At 32.8% G+C, this 18,667-nt stretch overlaps 1 pseudogene; it reads right to left on the bottom strand.

Moving 5' to 3' along the window:
• Window positions 1-1,372: 1,372 nt before the first annotated feature.
• Window positions 1,373-11,747, bottom strand: LOC129292917 (D-xylose-proton symporter-like 2; annotated as a pseudogene).
• Between the last annotated feature and the right edge of the window lie 6,920 nt (window positions 11,748-18,667).

Here is an 18,667-nt window from a genome sequence, read left to right as displayed (position 1 = left end):
ATCAAGTAAAACTTTTAAAAAATGTTGTATATTATGATTTAAAAAAATTATTTTTTAATATTGGTTCCATATTCACTACTTATTTTATATTGTGAGTCCCATGCCTACCTTATTATAAAGCCTTTATAATCCTTTGTGGAAAAATAATAATAAATTTTTTTGAATTATAAAAATAATATTTTGATCAATAAAAATGTTATAACTCTCCTAAAGTTTTTAGATATTTTTCTGTCATTAAAAAATTAATATGAATAATTAAATTACTTGAAATTTAAACTTACAAATTGCTATTGTATTCTTATGATTTTAGGAGGAAAATTTGTAAATCTTAAAATTAAATTTGTAAATGACAATTCATATTTGCACCACTTGAAAAATATCAGAATTTTAAATTCAAATTTGTAAATAATTGTTAAATTCTTGTAATTTTAAGAATAAAAATTATGAATCTTAGAATAAAATGTGTGAATAGTAATTGATATTTAAATTAAGAGCATTTAATCATTTACATAATTTAAAATAATTTTATTGTAATAATTAAGAAAATTACTTTGAAAAAATAAAAAAATAGCTAGTAACCATCTGATAGTAAATATAATAGAGGGGAGATAATTTGATTACAATTTTAACTATTAATCTTTGAATTATTACTTTGTTGGGTTTGACAAATGAACTATTGATAATCATTATTAATATCAATATAAATATAATATTCACATTGGCCAAAAAAACTACTCCTTCTATCTTATATTATAAAATATTTTACATAAAATTTTACACATCAATAAACCTTATTAAATATATTTAACAATTTTATTTTTTTTTAAAATAAAAATATAAACTTTCAAAAATATCCTTCATTAATAATTTTAAATCTACACTTAATTAGTATTAAATAGAGAGAGAAAAGGTAATATTAAAATAAATATATTTAATAAAACGTTAATTTTTTTAAAGTGTTTTATATTTTGAAATAACAATCTATTTAAAAAGTATTTATAATTAGGACGAAGGGAGTATAATAAATCATTTCATTTAAAAGTTATAACTGGTAGAACTCATTTTTCAAGTTTCATATGGCCTACAATATTCACCTAAAATATTTTATAATCATTATTCACTTGTTTTTCACCATTCAATAAAATGCATCATATGATTTAGAAAAAGTTGGAAATTTTAGAGAAATTGAGCATTGCAGTACTATAAATATAAAATTTACAATAAATTATATTTATTCATAAATTATAAATGGTACAACTCATTCACCAAGTTCCATGCAATTCAAAAAATCCACCTGATTAACATATAATTATTACATTACTCGATAAAATGCATCATAAGTTTTACAGAGGAGTTGGAAACTTTACAACACTATTTGTGGTCTGACTAAATTAATTTGTTTATGTCATTAATTCAAAGAGACAAAGTATATGATACAAAAGAATAAAATTGTGGGTGAAACATATATCCTAACTTAATACAAAACGAAAAAAAAAAAAAAAAACCTCGATACAAACATTTTTTACGTTTCCCATTAAATATATCATATTATATGCATTCACAAAACCTTTGTGAAAATAATTTGACTGTCCCATCTCCACACAACAAATTGATGAAGATCAATTTTGCTGTTGAACTCTCACAATAACAAGCACAGAAACGTAGTTCTTCCAAATGCGAGGATACGGGTGCTACAGGCATTTGGCCTCAATCTCTTCAAGCGTAAGGCCCTTGGTTTCTGGTACAACAAAGTATATAAAGACAAGAGAGCAAAGGCCTATCACACAAAATATGTAGAACAGCATTCCAGCTCCCAGCAATGCCTGTCATGAAACTCACAACATTAGAGCAATGCTCATACATGAATGTCAGGCGTTGGTTTTTTGCCTTTGCTTTTGTTAGGTGTTCTGTGTATAGTGTTATTACTTTCTGTTGAATGAGATTCCTTTTCATATTTAAAAAGAAAAAAGAAAAAACATGAATGTCAGGTACAATACAATTATATGGAAAGTTTCGAGGTTATTCCCTGTTTGGTATATGGAAAAGTGTTTTCTTCTACCTACAAGACATTGCATGAATGTTTTGAAAATAAAAATGTGATGAAAAGCTTCTGAGTATGTCGAAACTCAAAAGATATCTAAAGGTCAAAATACTCGACCTCTCGATATGCCTTGCTCTCCATAGATCTACCAAATGTCAGAGTATGAAGACTCAGTTAAGTGGCGTGTTCAGTTTTCTTGTATGATTGACCAAATTTAAAATGATTCGGCCATTACATGCAGCATGTTTTACAAGTTTAATAGTTCCACTTAACACAAATAGTGGTCTTTAAATTGCTCTTGTGGCATCAGAGTTTGAGACAAATAAGTTTAAAGGCCTCGATGCTTAACCAGACATACATTATCCTGATTCAACAGAACTCATCTGGCAGTAACTAGTCGAAGTTTCATAGGTTAAAATACAAATTATGTCCCTAAACTGTAGAATGATGGCTTTAATGTCTTTCCTTTCAAATTTGGTCCTCACAGATCATCACACTATAGCTAGAGATCAACTTTCGTTGAATCTAAATAAGAGTTAGAATTGTTCAAGAAAAAGCATAAAATTAGTTCTTCGTGAAAGATTTTGCATTGCAATTGCCTTAAAATTGAGACATCTCAATGATGACAAAGCAACTTCAGAACCAGTAGTAAAATTAAAAGGTTGAAGATCTCATCACCTTTAATGGAGAAAAGGCAAAGGTGACGAGAGCATTGGCTCCAAAATTGACAAGTATTGCTATACTGAGTCCTCCCCTCTTAGGCGCAATGGGAAAACCTCTGATATCATAAGCCACCCTATTGGACCAAAGGATATCTGCAAGAACACAATGAACTATGAAGTTATATGACATACAGATTTGAAGTAAAGGATGTAACATATGAAACCCAGACGGCTAAGTTCAAATGAGGGTTCCAATACAGTTCAAGCAACCCTTATGATAGAACGATGACATAGAGGAATCCCATTTCGCAAGTGTTTGCGGGTGATGCTGGGTATAGTGTTTATGACTGCCATAGTCAATCAACTTGAAAGAGAAGATTTAGATGCATCCTTGTTTGCAAAATGAATTAAAGCCCACTCATATGAGACATAAGCAACTGACAAAACCAGGACACTTATAGCAACAGGAATACCACTAGTCCCTCACTAGATTCACTGCCATGCTTTTGCTCTTCTGCTACTTGCTCAATATTTGAAGTCCACAAGCTTAATAACCAAAGAACAAGATCGCAGCATAACCAAAAAAAAAAAAAAATCACAATCATGTTTCTTTTGTATCAATGCTTTATATGAGATTGTCGGGCTTAATTAAAGTCCTCCCTTGATGTTAATAATAATTTACAAAGGCCAAGTGAAAGGTCGATTGATCAGTTATATTAAATTAATTGACATTAGATGTTAATATTAATTTAGTTTAATTAACATAGTCAGAATTTGTTTTGACTCAAATTCAAATTAATTTAAGTTAATCTTGATTATTTTATTAAAATAATCAAGATATTGTAGATAGTGGAAGGTATAGAAAATCAGTCTCCATAAACGTTAACACATGTTTAGACCCACTTTAATAAAAGGGCTTTTGTGAGTTACAGAAGACACTGAAAAATTTCTTTGCTCTGCTCTCTTTCTCTCTTCTCCATTTTTCCCCTCAGGTGAATCTGCTGTGGAAATTAGACCCAACTCCATCCAGGTGGTCCAGTCTTACTGTGTAGTAAGCCCAGTGTCTAAAGCCTGCTGCGAACTCTCATCAAGTATTTATCACTAAATATAACAGAGATCTTTATCACACCCATTCCATCTAATATCTTAATCTGTTACTGCTGATCTTTTAACAATATGTTCCATTCTTCATCATTGATGACAATTAATTCATAATTCTGATTTTGGTGAAAGAAGGTTTCTTCAATGTTCAGAATTGACTGTTTTCCTTTTCCCGTTTTCTCTTGTGGGTTTTTTTTTTTTTTTTTTTTTTTTTGTTGGGGGTCTGAATAATTGAATATCTCTCCAGTTCCTCTTTCGCCCTTCACTCCTTTTCAATTTGACAAACCAACTTACCTTCCTAAAGTCCTAATTTGATCAGTCATCATCATCATCATCATAACAATAATACAGAAGCAGTTAAAGAATGATAAATTGTAACAGGAATCAAAACGCAAAACAATACAAAAAATATTTATAAACTTTATATACCTGATAACACCCCACATACAGCAGAAGACCAACTATGGCAACAGTCAATGCATCATTCAGAAACAAGTAATATGAACCCAGAAGGAACAAGGCTATAACCTGTCAATCAGAAAACACCATTTATGAGTTAAAAAAAAATATGGAAGATTTCTAGCCTTTGAAAATCTTGTGCCTTGATGATTCCATTTTCTTTATTTAGAGACAGTAATTGCCATCAAGCGCAAGGGAATAGAAAATAGAAAACTTTCCAATCTCAGGAAACTGTCAATACCAAAGGACTTACCATCCCTGAAACCCCTCCAAGCAGTAAAGGTCTCCTTCCAAGACTATCAACAACGACGACAGCAGCAGCAGTCATAATTAACTACACAAACAAATATGGAAACAACAGAGTTAAGTGTCTTCTATAGGGGTGGAAGGGAGAAAAATCATCCTTTGTCTGTTTTCGTAGATGACTACAGACAGTAAAAAAACCAAGTTAACTAGAAAGACTTCGTTTTGTATTTCAGATACATTTGAAGCATAAAAAAATCTAAATTGCCAACACAGCTTTATCATTATTTTTTGAAATCAAAAGGAAATTTATAGCTGAGAGAGAGGAAAAGTTGAAAATGAATAAAACATGAGAGAGAGTGAGAGAGAATAAAAGAAAGAAAATATTGATTTTTTTTTTTTGTTACAAAAATATGGAATTTTTGTTTCAGCATTCTTTTCTAGTTCTGAACATGAATTTTGCATATGCACCCCCCGGCTCCCATCCACAAAAAAAGACCCAGTCTAAAGTCTTTATGACACCTTAAAAGTACTCAATGACAAGTCGCATGCATGGAATTTACAGTTTAGACTGACATTTCATATACAGCTTAATAGTTTAGCATGCTAATAGAAACTTCACTTACACACTACATGAGACTGTCAGCAAAAGCATAAAATATAAAATACAATTTGAATTAACATGATAAGAAAAACGATGTGTCTACCTTCAGTAAGGCAAGCAGAATAGAGACTCGAGTAGCATCATGGGCTGCAGAGAATCCTGCACTCTACCAGTAACAGGTTTAATTAAAGTACAACGCAGGCAAACTACTATGATGTATTGTTAAAAGATAGGCTCTTTGTTAATTTTCACTGAGTTCCCTCCCTCCAACTAGATTGTCTTAATACCTGAAGGATTGATGCAGCGTAATAGAGGACACTTGGTTGTCCAGTGATCTGTCATGAATTCCACTTTATAAGCACACCAACTCCAGGCATCTTCAATCATTTGTATTCTGTTTCTTAAGGAATATAATTACCTGCTGAAACAAAAGCAGTCCTGCACCAATCACAACAGCTTTGAAGCATTTTCCTTGGAAAATCTCCCCAATTGTGACTTCTTTCTCTTCACCTACATAATAAAGCTCAGCCATAATCTCCTCTACTAGTTGAGGAGCAGAGTCACCAATAGCTGGACCCCTAAGGCGGTTCAAAGAAAGAATTGCAGCCTCCTTTAAGTGTTGGTCATATCCCTTTCTTTGTATAGCACGTAAAAGTAACCACCTAGGAGAATGTGGAAGCCAACACATGCCAATTCCCATTATCACAGCAATTGGAGTACTAGCACCATACATATAGCGCCAGCCAGAAACCATGTCAACAAGAATACTACCAAACCCAAAGCCTACCTGCATAAGATTCTGGACATTTACCACTTGCAATGCAGGCAGACATTTAGGGGGGAAGTCTATATGACAAATTATAATGCTCTAGAACAAGAGAAGGGATGATGCAAAGCATCATAAAAGGTAATGCCATGGGCAAACTTCATTGCATATTTAGATCAGGGAAGAGATAAAGAACTTACTATCATTCCAAGAACTATAAAGAACTCTTTGAGAGAAACTAATAGACCTCGTATCTGAGTTGGAGCTGTCTCAGAAATATATATTGGAGCAGCATGCATGGCCTAAAAGAGATGAAAAGTTTCATATCCAGCTTAGAATTGCATAGACAGCATTAAAATATATGAACACATATCTTTTAATCTTTTTCTTTATAAAATTGTATTTTAGAAAAAGAAGTGTCGTAACAAGTAAATATAATCTGTACTTACTGTTATCTTTCTGGCACAAGCCAATTCTCTGTATTACTTTTCTGAATAGTCAAATACTCAAATCCCGTATTTGTATGCTCAAAAAATGATGATACCAATAGGATTACTTAAATGTGGAGAACAGTTAAAGTGTAACTTATATTTTGGAATGAACATAACATTAGAGATGTATTGACATTTAAAAAATTCTTCAAGAATTTTTGTCCAAGTTATATATTTATATGCCCCACATAGCGGAATAAGACTTCTTGTTGCTGTATATTTATATGCGAGTGCAGAATAAAAACTGTGATAATTATGCAAAGGATCCCATATTTATATGCTTAATGTAAGTATTACACCTGGTATAGAGAAAATGGAAAACCCAATTCTATTCAATTCGTTTATAGCATATATCTTGTCATCATTTATTTACAAGCTACTAAGGATGCAAGTCATCAAAAACAAACTTCCTAATTCTGTTGCTTCAATATGATAATAGTAAAATGAATAAGAAATGGTAGTCAAGGCAGTTATAATGGTTATGGCTGTTAATTAGTTAGTTTGCCAATGGCAGATGGTTGTTAGGTGCTAAGGACCAATGGGGTCCATAAAAGACATGAGGGGTTCTCTCGAGACATGAGGCAAACCTATCATCGACCCAAGTTTTAATCCATTGGAGGTATTCTAACCCAGAAGATGCAACATGAGGACCCCTTTCCTCCATCTGGGAGCAGTTCCCTTATTTTCTCATTGCTTAGTCTTTTCTCTTTCATCTGACCTTGTGGACAAGGATTGCTTTATGAGGGAATAATTGTTAATTGTCATTAGCAGTTACCAAAGGGATATTAGCTACATGAGAATTAGCTCCTGATAACTAAGTGTATAGACCCAATTGCTCTTAGCAGAATATATATATATACACACACATACAGAGGGTAGTCAGGGTACTCTGTCCCAGTTTAAAAGTAATACTTAGATCATCACAATAGCAAGATTCTATATTTATTCTGTGTGTATCACATGTTTAGCCTGCAACTGGTATGGGGAATATGATCACATGTACAACCATATTATTTGTATTTCTATTTTATCAAGTAACAAAGCATCTATGAGCTTAAAAGGATCATTTGATTTAAGAAAGGCGTACCAGTCCTATCCCCATACCATACACAAAGCGTCCGATCACCACAATAGGAAAACCAATAGCTAGTGCTGTTATAAGTGCTCCAACAAGATAGAGAGATGCAGCCACAATTAATTCCCTCTTTCTACCTTCACATCCAATTCGTCACTTAAAAATTACTGGGACAGAAAAATATGGAAAATGTATATAGACTTATTATTATTAGAATGGTCACATCACCTAAGAAGTCAGCAACATTGAAGGCCAGCACAGAGCCGGCCAAAGCCCCATATAATGATCCACTAGTCTGCAAAAGTTATCATCAGTTTGAAAACAAAACATGAGTGCCAGGGTCTTATTCTCAGTTGTGAAAAACAAAATAATAAATATATTGAATCAGAACAAGAGTAAAGGGAGAATCTAGCCACATCTATGAAAAACAAGAAAAAAAAAAAAGTTGGAGCCAACTTGTAACTTACAATGAGACCTATTTCAACAAAACTCAAGTTATACCATGATGTCCCACTTAAAGTTGGTGACTGCAAAAAATAGAGATAATAGTTAAGTGAAAAATCAAAAAGATTCATGTGAGTTTTCATAATCTCTATAGCATGTTATTCTTAAAGATTAGTGAACAAAAAATCGAAAACATCAAGTAGCATGATTACCAAGAAACTTCTACCTAAAAAATTAAGCTAAATTAATATGAATGAAGAGGAAATACCACTCAACTCACTCAGTATTACAAGACTATTTCTGACGATTTTTCCTACAGCTATTGGCCTATATATGAAAAGTGAATTTTCTAATTATCACCCAAAACTAGAGTTGGTATAGGATCCATTAACTTTCTTGGGGAAGGAAAAAGTAAACACCCAACTTTAATTTACTCGTCGTTTTCCCACTTGATTTAATTTAGCATACAACAAACTGATTACTTTTGCCTTTATAGGTAACAGCAAAAATATGCTAAATCAGCATGCTTCCTGCCACCATTTGGTGTTTGAATCTGTATGAAAATAAAAATCACCCACCTGATTGTATATCTATCGAAGCGTGGAAATGTTTAGGTGAAGAAGGGGTGAGATAGTTAACTAAGTTATTTAATGTGATTTTACGGTCAAAGAAAATGCCTGATGAGTGGAAGAGAAGTACATTAATTCCTATTTATAAAAATAAAGGAGATATTCAGAATTGTACTAACTATAGAGGGATTAAACTCATGAGCCACACAATGAAATTGTGGGAGAAAGTAATTGAGTACAGGTTGAGATTGGAGACAAGTATTTTTGAGAATCAGTTTGGTTTTATGCCAGGTAGATCAACTACAGAGGCGATTTATCTACTAAGGGGATTAATGGAAAAGTATCATTATAAAGATAAAGATCTACACATGGTTTTTATTGATTTGGAAAAAGCTTATGACCGTATATCAAGAAAAGTGCTTTGGAAAGCGTTAGAAAAAAAGGGAGCACGGATTGCTTATATTAAAGCCATACAAGATATGTATGAGAGGGTAAAAACTAGTATAAGAACGCCTAGTGGTCAAACAAAGGATTTTCCTATAAAGATTGGATTACATCAGAGATCATCTCTGAGTCCTTATTTGTTTAACTTGATCTTAAATGTTTTGACAGAACATATTCAAGGGGAAATTCCGAAATGTATGCTCTTCGCGGATGATATAATTCTTATAGTAAAGACAAGAGAAGAGGTTAATTGCAAACTTGAGCTATGGAGGAGGACATTGGAGTCAAAAGGTTTTCGTCTGAGTAGAAGTAAGACGGAATATTTATATTGTAAATTTGGTAAAGGACTATTCAAAAATAATTTGGAAGTGAAATTGAGAAATCAAAGTATACCTCAAGTGGAAAAGTTTAGATATTTGGGAGCCATTATTCAAAATGTGGCAAAATTAGTGGAGATATTTCACATAGAATTCAAGCTGGGTGGTTTAATTGAAGAAAAGCTAAAGGAGTTATTTGCGACCGTAAGGTGCCTAATAAACTTAAAGGAAAGTTTGATCGCACTGCTATCAGACCGGCAATATTATATAGTAGTGAATGCTAGGCTCTAACGGGACAGCAAAAGTATAAAGTTGGAGTAGCAAAGATGAGAATGTTACGATGGATGTGCGGACATACACGTAAAGATAAAATTCGAAATGAACACGTACGCGAAAAAGTGAGAGTGGCACCTATTGAGAAAAAATGGTAGAAAATCGGTTGAGATGGTTTGGGCATGTACAAAGAAGACCAAGGGAGGCACCAGTGAGAAGAATGGAACATATAACTTTGAGTCCGATTAAGAGAGATAGAGGAAGGCCTAAGAGAACACTCTTGGAAGTTGTTGAACGCGATCTCTTAATTAATATATTCCTAAAAGCTTGATAAATGATAGAGCACAATGACGTCTTGCAATCCATGTAGCCGACCCCACCTAGTGAGATAAAGGCTTGTTGTTGTTGTTGTTGTTGTTTTGTTTGTCTTTTTTTTCTTTCAAAAGCAGTGCAGCTATGGAGGACAAACAGTCCTCCTATATCAATAAAAAGCACAGAGAACTACAGATGACATTTTACCAAATAAAAATTTACAGAAACATCAAAAAATCATCTACCTGGATAGAAATTGTCGCACACGATGTGGCACCAATATCATAGCCATAAAGTAGCCCTCCAAATGCAGGGAAAAGAAATCTGAGATTTTAAATAAAACAATTAGAAAAGCTGGAAAAAGTTTTATGGATTTCATTTGCTTTCATATATTTAATGCACTTGACTGGACCAAAGAACCACTATGGTTATGCTCAGGGCACACTATTCTTTCCCTTGCATCTTCTATGGCATAGATGGTTTTCTGGGCCTTTTTATGATGTTTGGCCAATGGTTATACTCAGGGCACACTATTCTTTAATATGTCGAAAGGTTGGAAAGCTTGATCATATCAATGTGGACTTTCTTCTTTTGTTCTACTTTGCTTCCTTTTATATTCTTTCAGTATCTGTACCTTCCCCTTGTCCTAATGATAAGTAAATAAATAAATACAAGCATTGGAAAATGAAAAAGAAAAAGAAAAACCATATTGTAATTCATAAAACATAGTTATTTTGCTTCTTTCTTGGCCAATAGAAATCCAGCTTGAAACTCGCTGTTTAGTAAGACTTAACACTTTAACAGTAAAATTATTTCCATTAATAGGATGCTAAGACACATGAACCATAACCAAGCATATAAAATGAAATAGCTCAGCTGAACATGAAACCACAAAGATATCACTAAATGAAGGGATGTAAATGATAATAAATAGCTCGTTGTATCTTCAAGCCTTCTCCTCATATGCAAATATTTCCACCATGAGTTAGAAAATTAACTGCAGAGTTTAAAAGCGGCCACTATTATTCATTTAAATAATTGTCAGATGTACAAATTTGACCTAGTTTCATCCAGAATTGATCCGCACAGAAAGATAATAGCAACGCATGATAAAACATACGGAAGGATTGCTGCATAGGCAGAATAGTTTTCAGGTCCATGAATCCCGTGAAGAAGAGGCTCCTGAGCGCCGCCATTATCATGAGATGATGTTATTTCCTGGTGAAAAAAGAAACGTGTCTAACAAAATATGAAGAAGAAAAGCCACCTAAAAGCAACAATGATTTTGATTGCCAGTAAAACAGCATGTGCCTTTATGTGCCTTTGGTTGTTTGTGTGAAGTTTTCTGCTTAAAATTTCGAGCATGAGATGGTCTCTAATAGGCTAGTTGTCCGAATTTTATAACTAATACTTGTGTATTTAAGTTCTTAGGTCCTTAATGATGGAAAACCAAAAAGTTCAAATGCAATTAATCTCTATATTACCCCAGGAAGAGCACAAAATTGCCGAATGACGTGCTTAAAACGAAGAAAACAAAACGGAAGCTATCGAGCTCAATGACAAGAAAAATAAAACACACACACACACACACACACTCTCTCTCTCTCTCTCTCTCTCTCTGAGTATGATTCAAGACAAATCTTAAAGATAGTTATAAACCAAAATTCACAGCAGTTCAATTTTCAAGCACTTATTCCTACAATTCATATGTTCAGAAACCAAACCAATTGACGAAGGACATATTGAACGTGAAATATCCGACAATAGAGTCGTTACATCCAGAGCAGAAAAGTGGAGTAAAACCTTGTCGACAGAAGGCAAAGTTTTCCGAGGAGATTCAGACGCCATTGTTGTAGACCACCAAGGCTGAGAAAGACGCGCATCGAATAGAAGGGGAAAATATATCGGTTAGATTCCGTAGAAGCCAACGGATACACAACTGGAAGAGAAAAATTGATATTGGTTAAATTATGACTGCGTTGGTTATAATTCTTCTTATCGACAAAAAAAATTATAATAATTTTTTGAATTTTTTATTTTTTTATCAACTTCAAGTTTTATATTTTAAATCATTGTAATTAAATTTTTATTAGGTACTCTTTTTTAATTTTAAGACTTCATGAACCCATAAAAGTTATTATATGCATTGACGTTGTATAGTTTTTTTTTTTTTGCCAGTGACATTGTATAGTTCAAGAATATAATTGTCATATAAAAAAAATATCTTATTTAATTTTTAAATTTCATTTCATTTTACATGCTAAATAATTCTTATGAAGTTGAACTGTCAGGATAATTTTAAAAGGAGAATTATATTCAAAGATTTAATAAAAAATTTATTAATATAAAGATTAATATTGAATGGATTGTTATTAAAATGAAAAATAAATTTATTCTTTCTTAAATGAAATTTGTTATTATCTCTTGTCTGTGAACAAATTTTTTGACAAATTTTTAAATGTGATGTTTTTTCATTTTTAAATGCTAGCGGTACACACGCGCATGCATGCATATATGTAAAAGAAATTAATTTTTTAAAAAAATAAATTGAATATTATGGACTTAAATTTGGTGATTGGTACAACCTATTCACTCAATAAGTGTTTCACATAATATGATAATAACTATTAATTTAATCAAATGGTTGTTAGGGGTTTTGTAATATGATATTTAGAAAACACCGAATCTCATCTCTCATCAAATTGCAAGTATCCTAAATTTTTTGAGGGAGCAACATATATGGAGGGTGTTCTAATTGTGAAAGTTGTTCTAAATTTTTGAAAAGAATTATATTTGAATAATTTTAAAACATTGATAAAATTCTATCATTATAATTAAAGTAATTATTGAATAAGTAGATTTGGTTCATTTATGAGTTATTAACATTATTTTGAATTTCATATAAATGTACTGTCGCATAAATCAATAATGGGAAGACCATGAGATGTAAACTAAAAATAAGAAGCTAAAGAAGGAGAATGGTATCCACCCAACGAATGGTTGAAGGGAAATTTCAGTATTATTGAGTGACACTTTCCAGACTTTCAGCGAAGGGGACACATCATTATTGATTGGAGCACGTGGTGTTTTCGGTGAAAATATCTCATCCACGTCCTCACAAAGACAAGGTACAAAATTCCAAAACTAACCTTGCCACGTATTGAAATTAACCTTACTTCTAATTTAAAGAGTTTAAGAGATTACATGGGATTAGGACACTATCATCCCGTATTTCATTTCAAAAAATAATTTAAAATTAAATTTTATTTCGTGTCTCATACTAGAAGTTGTTTCGTTCTAATAGAAATTGGAATATCCTGACAATCACTCTTAATTGTTTTAATTACCTTTGTATCTTCAAATAACTAATAATACTCAACTAACATGATACTTATATATATATATATATATATATGATTAATCAATTGAACTTTAATACATAAATAAATAAATATAAAGACATGAAACACCCTAATATAAGAACTCAACTGCACGCGTAAGTTATTTGATTAGAGCATGTTAAACTCATATTATAATAAACAATAAATGGGTCTAGGTGTAAACTCAAAAAATAAACTCAATAAATCACTTGAATGGCAACAATCTAGATTTGCTTTTTTAATTTAATATCGATAATTATGAGAAAACACTCCATAATTTTCTTGGTTAAACCAAGTATTACAAAGTAATGCAAAATTAAATAAAGTAAAAATAAATAAAAAATATAAACAAATAAACAATACAAATAACATAATAATTAACATATATAATAAAAGAATAATATAACCAGGTTCGTCGAAAAGACCATTTCAATTTTCAGCATCCCGAGTGCTTCATGAACAGTTTGACGATTTTGCAAAGAGTGTGTGGAAAGAGGAAGACCAGTGGTCAGAGCAGTTAGATTCATTTACTTAGGAATATCAACGGTGGGATAGTGAGGTTTTTGGGCACACAGGTCGAAGGAAAAGGAAGCTTATTTGTCTACTGGGTGGTATCACCCGCGCACTAACTTAGGGTGGAAATAAAGATCATCTTGTGAAACTTCAAGAGCAACTCTGGTTAGAACTGGAGAAAGTCATTATTCAAGATAGCATCTTATGGGCAAAGAAGGCTAGAAGTAATTGGGCATTGCTAGGGGATGAAAACTCACGTTACTTTCATTGCTTGGCAAATAGTAGACAGCGTGCTAATAAGTTTGGAGCTTTATCTGATTTTTAGGGGTTGTGGAGTTATGATGAGCAAATCCTTAAATGTATGGCTATTAATTATTTCTCACAATTTATTCATTGATGATAGCAGGGTCTATTACCCACTTAAATGTTAAAGTCTCTTTTCCCCTATAAGTGAATCAGAGTTGATCTCCCTCGGTGGAGACATTACGGATTCTGATATATAGGAGGCAATTAAGGAGATGGGTGCTATGAAAGCTCCATGATCAAATGAGTTTGGAGCTTTATTGTACCAAAATCAATGGAGTGTGGTAGGACCCTTCGTTTGTAAGACTATAAAATATGTATTTTTCTAACCCGTTGATTATTGCAGAGATCAATAAGACATTACTTGTGTTAATTCCGAAGAAAATCCTCTAGAAACCGAGCATTATCTCACCAAATCAATGCTGCTTCGTCCCTGGCCGCCATAGCTCTGAAAATATTATCATTGCCCAGGAGGTGAATCATTCTATGAGGATTATTGGGGGGGGGGGGAGGATTCATGGCCATCAAAATCAACCTTGAGAAAGCATATGATCGTGTGAATTGGCAGTTTCTCCGGTCTTGTTTAGATGAGTTTACGTTCCCAAACATATCTTGGAGCTAATTATGAAGGAGATCTTATTTCTCCTGATCTCTTTGTGATTTGCATCGAACGTCTTGCCCACATTATTCAACAGAATATAGTGAAGTAGGAATGGCAGCCTATCAAGTTAGGCAAGACTAGACCACCCATATTCCATTATTTTTTGCCGATGACATTTTATTGTTTGCAGAGGCCTGAATGCCTCAGGCTCTGGCTATTAAAGAATGTTTGCATGCTTTTTGTGAAAGCTCCAGAATGAAGGTGAATGTGAGCAGGACCAGAATTTATTTCAGTAATAATGTTCATAATGGTAGATAAGAGGAGATTAGCGCACTTCTTGCCTTTACAAGAACAGTCCTAGGTGTGCCTCTGCATTGCAAGCGTGTGAACAGAGGAACTTCTGGGGAGGTAATAAATAAGGTAAAGAAAAGATTTTCTAGCTGGAAAGTTACGGCTTTGTCTATGGCTAGAAGGGTAACTCTCACTTCCTCAATCACGTCTGCTATTCCAGCATATCCTATGTAAACATCCTTCCTGCCGATTAGTACGTGCAATACTTTAAATTGAGGTAATAGGGATTTCATATGGGATAATACAGATGATGTTAAGAAGAGCCACCCGCTTGCTTAGGGCCAGGTTTGTGAGCCAAAGACATAGGGAGGTTTGGGGATCTGGCAAGCGAGAGGTCAAAATCAAGTTTTCATGATGAAACTTGGTTGGAATCTAGTTAAATGGCCTAATGACTAGTGGGTTCATGTTATTCACGCTAAATATATGTGTGGATATGATAAAATACCTTCTATTGATACAAACTGACCAGGGTTGAATGTGCGGTCTAGGATAAAAGGCGTCTAGCATAAGGTAGAAGAAGGTTTGGAAAAGACAGGGACATTAATGAATGGAAATGGGAGAAGAATGGTAACTTCTCTGTGAAATATGCATAAGACATTGTGTGCCCCACAAAGAAGGACACCAGCATCTCCTAGGAGAAATGTTGAAAATTAAAGGTCCCTTAAAGATGTGAAACGTTCCCCTGGTTGATAGTTCACAACAGACTTTTGACTAATGAGGAGAGACAAAAGAGGAAAATGACTGCTAATAATACTTGCTCATGGTGTTCAGTACAGAGTGAAAACTTACTTCATGTGGTTTGTGATTGCTCCTCAACCCATGACCTCTAGCTCTCTTTGGTGAATCCATCAAAACGCCCTATTTTCTTCTCATTGGGCTTGAAAGACTAGGTTAAGTGGAATTTACGCTATTTAGGGAATGAGAATTATGATGATTGGAGTGCAATCTTCACTATCACAAGCTGGCTTTTGTGGAAGCAGAGGAATAATCGCATCTTTGAAGATAAAAATACTTTTAAAAAAGGTATCCAAGTTGAAGCTATGGCGATAATGAAGAGCCTGGGTGATCTAAATGTGTAAGAAGTTGAACTGGTTTGGACGAAAATCGATGAGCACTGTGAGCAAATGGAAGCTCCACCTGAGGAATGGTGCATGATTAATGTAGATGGAGCATTTTTCTCATGGTCTTTGAAAGGAGGATGTGGTGGTGTTATTCGCGACCACCGTGGCAAGCTTATACAAGGTTTCACATTCAATCATACTTTCATTGATAGCCTCAACGTTGAGATTTGGGCTATCCTCACAGGAATTAAACTTGCTTAGGACTGTGGCACACATTGGATTATGATTGCTTCGTATGCTCAAGAAGCAGTGGAACTCATTAATGGCGGAGATATTAGTGCTCATCAGGAGATCTTATTAAGGAGATCTAATCGCTTTTGCAACAAGAATGGAGTGCATATGTCATTTTCATATATAGATAAGCAAATAGAGTGGCTAATTTCTTAGGTTGACATGCCACACAAAAATAGCCTGGTTTCTATCAATTTGATGAGATGCAAGAGATATCTCATCTCATGGAACAAGATTGTATTTGCTCTAGCAGCATTTGAGCTGCTCCTTTGTTTATTAAAAAAAGAATAATATATAATATCAGGATGGGTGCATCTGGAGTTTTGCCCCATCCTGATCCCTTTTTTGTTCTATCTCAATTTTTTTTGGGCTGAGACAAACTCATCCCAACATGATCAAGATAGATATGAGCCAATTGAGATAGATACAACTATAAACACCTCTACTTGTATCCATAAAAAGAAAAAGCCTTTGGACGGATTTAACTAGATCATTTTCATATATTTTCAGTACATGTTGTCATACATAATCATATTTATTGATTTGATTATTCACTTGATTCAATGGTGATGCATTCATTATTATCACTTAAATACTTTTAAAAATATTATTATAATGCATATTTATGATAGCATTTCAGTGAATAATATATTTAAATAAAGCATATTATAATAAGGAATGTATGAACTTTTTAAATTTTTTTGTCAAAGAATAGTGATTTTAGGGAAGACACGATTCTCGTTGATATGAGAGGGAGGGGCTCCAATGCCATGAGTGGCTGAGCCACATTATTCTAAACGTGGGCAAATGCACTTCTCATTTTTAAAAAAAAAAAAAAAATTGTAAGTAGGAAGTGTAAATTTTGTAACTTTGCATCTCCTATTTTTTATGTTTTGCACCTTTAAACTAAAGAAAAAATATTTTAACTTAAAATCTTATTAGATATGTAAGATTTTAATAATTGAAATAAGATATAAAGAGTTTATTTACATAAAAACTATATTAATATATTTACTATAATTTTTTTTAAAAAAATATGATTAACCTACTCATATTGTTATAATTTTAATTCTAGTATAATTATTATTTTTTAAACAATTATTTATTTGTAAGTTAAATTAGCTTGGTAATGGCTCTTCCACTGTGAGTGATTTCTTACCAGACATGAGCTGGCACTCGTCGCCACCATATAGGAGATCTGTTTCAAGACATTAGCCACTACTAAAGGCTTATACACACACTCATGCTTTTTAGGACAAGTAAACACACAGAGACTATTATGGCATCTTTAAACCAATTTTATAACCGGTTTAATTACAATTGATCTAAAAAGTGGATTTTTAAACTAGTTGGATGACCGGTTTAGAAAATAATAAACTTTTCTAAACCACTCATATCTTTTTTTTAGTATAAGTTCATGGAAAAATCATGTAAGGTAAAAAAATGAATCATCTCATGTCAGAGTATAAAAGATTTTTGCACTCTAGAGGTAGGATATAAAAAATTTTAACATTTAAATTATAATTAAAAGCTTAACATGCCAACCATTTAGCATAGTTATTAGCTTCTCTCATCACATGATTAAAGGTGATCATTCAGTTCCTCATAACAAGTTCCTTGATTCTTTTGATGGTTTCAAAGAGAGAATAGTTGGATAAGGTCACAAAAAAATCATACAAAGGAAAATGAGTCATGTCATATCAAAGTACAAAAGATTTCTGCACTTTATAGGTGGGATATAAAAAATGTTAGCATTTAAATTATCATTAGAAACTTAATACACAACCAGTTAGCACATTTATAAGCTTTTCTTGGCACATGATCAAAATGGTCCTTCAGTTCGTCATAGTGAGTTTTTTTGATTCCTTTGATAGTTTTAACAAAAGAATAATTCTAAAAAAACTCGCGTTGAATGAGCATGATGAGAGCTTCCAAAAAGTCAGAATAAAAATTGATATTAGTAAATTTTCTATCACAACAGATGTTTAGGTCTTCAAGAATACTCATAAGTTTAGCAACAGTGCTGAGGTAATAACAAAGGTATTTCGTGAATTCTTTCATCCAATTTTCTCAATTGTTTCTAATGAATCCACCACAATCAACATCACCATTATTGTTGATTGACCCGTTAATATCGAATTTAATCATATTACCTTACTTTGGGGGTACCATCTGACTCTTAATCTTACACATTATAGAGAGATAATTAAATGTTGATTGAGATCATTAATAATATTTCGAGTGCATGAGAAGACGTTAGTTCTATTAAGAATATCTTCTTTAAAATAGATCTTTTTGCATTTTTCTTTTCACTTGTTCTAGCAAGATGTATGGTGGGAAAATTCAACTTAGACACATAAAGAAGT

This window comes from Prosopis cineraria, unplaced genomic scaffold (assembly GCF_029017545.1).
Source record: "Prosopis cineraria cultivar Desert tree isolate PC_DT_omini unplaced genomic scaffold, ASM2901754v1 PC1, whole genome shotgun sequence".
Taxonomy (NCBI): Eukaryota; Viridiplantae; Streptophyta; class Magnoliopsida; order Fabales; family Fabaceae; genus Prosopis; species Prosopis cineraria.
Note: the sequence above shows the minus strand (reverse complement) of the source record. Positions and strands in the feature narration are given on the sequence as shown.